This window comes from Sylvia atricapilla, chromosome 3 (genome assembly GCF_009819655.1).
Source record: "Sylvia atricapilla isolate bSylAtr1 chromosome 3, bSylAtr1.pri, whole genome shotgun sequence".
Classification (NCBI taxonomy): Eukaryota; Metazoa; Chordata; class Aves; order Passeriformes; family Sylviidae; genus Sylvia; species Sylvia atricapilla.
The window spans coordinates 47,703,448-47,706,561 of record NC_089142.1 but is presented as its reverse complement, the minus strand read 5'-3'; the positions used below and the strand labels follow the sequence as shown (position 1 = coordinate 47,706,561).

Sequence of the window (3,114 nt, the reverse complement as noted above, 5' to 3'; positions counted from 1 at the left end):
CTGGAGGATACACGTTGGATACAAAATAAAAAATTGGGTACAAAAATAAATGTGTAGAGTGCTCCTCAGTTTAGGATATTTATAGCTGTGAGAAAACTCATATTCCAGAGCATATTCTTAGTAGATTTCAAGATATTATTTGAATGATTTTAAACTGGGATGCCACTTATCATCATCAGAACAGTGGATTCAAAGACCCCCAGGGTCTCTCCAGTCCCAGGCCCTGTGTGCTGTGGTGTATTAGACTTCATAGCACATTTTGACTGAATCCTGAGCATTCCATAGTGGCCAGAAAATTGCAGTAGGGAATCATTTGACATTTACTATTTCTACTTGGATCTGTATTTTTCTTACAGTGAAAAGCACTTGGCTTGGCAGAAATTATCTTGCCAAGTCTGTTCCCACTTGTTTCAGTTATTACATATCACTAGATGATAAACTAGAGCTTCTGAAGGTTTGGAGCATAAGAAGCAAAGCATAGTTTTGAGCTGAACTTCAACTGGCAGAATTTATCCACAATTTAAGTTATCAAACACACCAAGCAGATAACCACAGTGGACATATGTGAAATCAGATCAGGGTCCTTAAGCTCACAGGTAAGTCACTGGGCAACTCAGAAATACAAACCACAAAACCTCTTGCAGAAACCAACAGACTGGATTTTCTGAGCACCCTTGAGTAGCTACATGAGGCCTACAGGAGCAGAAAAGAAGATTTTTATGTTTTTTAGTAGTGTAATCACATGGGATCTTGAGCACAGTCCAAGTTGCCTTTGCTGATGCTGCCAGGGAAATGGTGGCATGGACTCTGTCAGGGTGTCCTGGGTTGTAGTTTAGGATGTATTCTATCACCATCTTCAGTTAATGGCCCATCAATGCCTTGTGCATGACTCAGTGATAACTCCCTCTGGGAGTTATCTCTCTCTTTAATGGGCCATTAAGGCTCTCTTCCATGATTCATCATCCCATTGGGAGATGCTCCGCCCATGGGGAAGAGCCAAGCATTCTCACCTGGATATAAGCTGGGATTTGGGACAGTAGAAGCAGCCTTCACCCACTGGATTCCCAGAGGACCGGAGCTACCAGACCTTTCTACAAGATTTCTGTTTCAGGAAGACCACCTCGTCTGGACTGTTTCCATCACCCTGATCAGGTTGTATTCTGACTCTGTCAGTGGTTTTTCTTTTTGTATTTATTTTATTTTATTCTATTTTATTTTCCTTTTCTTCTCATTAAATTTTATTTCTGACTTAGAGCCTCTTACTTGGTTTGTTTTCAAAACCACAACACAGGGAAAATTCAGCAGTGAAGAGGGAAGGCCCAGCACCAGCTATGCAGGAGGTAGAGCAGGTTCTTACAGCTTGTAACACTTTTTATCAAACACCACTGCATTCTACTCGAGAAATATTTCATCTTCTCAGATCTGAAAATATCTCCTGGTGACAGATGTTATAATTTTGCTTTTATATCCAAGCATGAATTGTGAAAACTGATAAAAAAGCTGATTTTTTTCTTGTTTGTTTGCTTATTTACTTATTTTAAAGGAAAGAAAAATAGGATATATTATAGGGATAAAGAAAAGATTTTGATAACTTTCTTCATTAGAGACTTACCAGTAGATATGAACTTCATTAATTTGAGCAGTGCATTGTGTCTAGTTTGATGATGGGGGAATCAATAATATCCTGCATTGGTGGATCACATCTGAGAAGCACACAGACCCTATTATAATGCTAGGTTTTCTTACTAAAAATAATTCTTCCCAGCACCCAACTTCTAGACTCCAGATTTCCCCATTCCTAGTTAACTCCTCTTCCAGTTTTTCAGAAAGTACCTTTGTTGCAAGTATTATATATTTATGTTCTAGTTTTCTCTGTGTCTAATGTACATTAGGCAAATGCAGCAGTTCTGAGAAGGTGATGAATTAGTTGAATCTTGTTTCCACCAGTATGAAAAATTCCTCACTGGAGTGCACATAGACTGGTTTTGTAATATCACTTCTTATCTGTGAATGTTTGAAAATATTAAGAATTTGAAAAAAAAAAAAAAGAATTCAATATTCCGAAATATTTAGAGCTTGGAAAGGAGAATTTTTTCTGAAAGACAGACCCTAAATCTCTGGAAAAGCTGTGAAACAGCAATGTCTGTTCCACAAATCCTTTATGAAAGACATTAAGTGGGAAGATAATAGCTTTTGCTTTAAGCAGACAATTCCTTTTCCACTAACTATTCTTTCATATTTATTTCCAGTAACATATATATACATACATACATACATACATGCATCTATATATGTATCTACACATATAAGTCGAGGGAAATTCATAGGCCCTATTTGTAGATATTATTTATTCAGAATTCCATCAGTGTTCAGTGCATTGGCATTTTACTCCAGTCACCTGCAGTGAAAGGTCAGATATTCTAGGAAACTATCTTACCTCTGCAAAAATATATGTGGCTTTATTATTACTCTAGTTACACTGCAGCAGTGTGGCTGCTGACTGTGAACAACAAGATGATGACTGCATTAGTAAATCCATTCAGAGCCAGCCCAGGGCCTGACACTGTGCTGTAATTGCACATAAATGCTCTCACCGTTCCGCAGAAGTTTCTGTTCTTCCTGCTGACTTTCTTTCCAAGTATAATCAAATATTACACTTACTTTGTCAAAAGCATGAGAAAGAAGATTTAGCAGAAGAGAACAAGATTCTGTGTGATTAAATTTGGCACAAGGAGAGAAAATGGCTTTCATCCCAATAACAATCCTCCTTGCAGCAGGGATTCTCAGGTCTGTGGATATCTTTTAGCCTGGAATTTGAACAGTCATTAAGTGACATATCCTCACTGTCCACAGATATTCACTGGCTGTTAGCACTTTATTAAAATTGCTAGCTTCAAAGGCCTGGTTTATTTCTCAGCTTCCTGCATGAGCGATGACACACTCCATGCAATGAACTCCTAGACCAAATATGAGTTTACAATGTCAAAGAAATACTTTACTAAAAGAACAGGAAAAGACACAAAGTGCAAGAATTATACCTTCAAGATTTTACAACGGCTCTCTCCTTCCCTCACACAAGGAATATTGATGTAGTTAAAAGTCCATCAGCACATG

General features: G+C 37.9%; 1 long non-coding RNA gene across 1 annotated transcript; it reads right to left on the bottom strand.

Moving 5' to 3' along the window:
* Positions 1–660: 660 nt before the first annotated feature.
* LOC136358410 (uncharacterized) lies at positions 661–1,511 on the bottom strand. Its single transcript, XR_010743088.1, has 2 exons — positions 1,285–1,511; positions 661–807 (listed from the first exon to the last, which is right to left on the bottom strand). It is a non-coding gene; the product is annotated as an uncharacterized lncRNA (long non-coding RNA).
* Between the last annotated feature and the right edge of the window lie 1,603 nt (positions 1,512–3,114).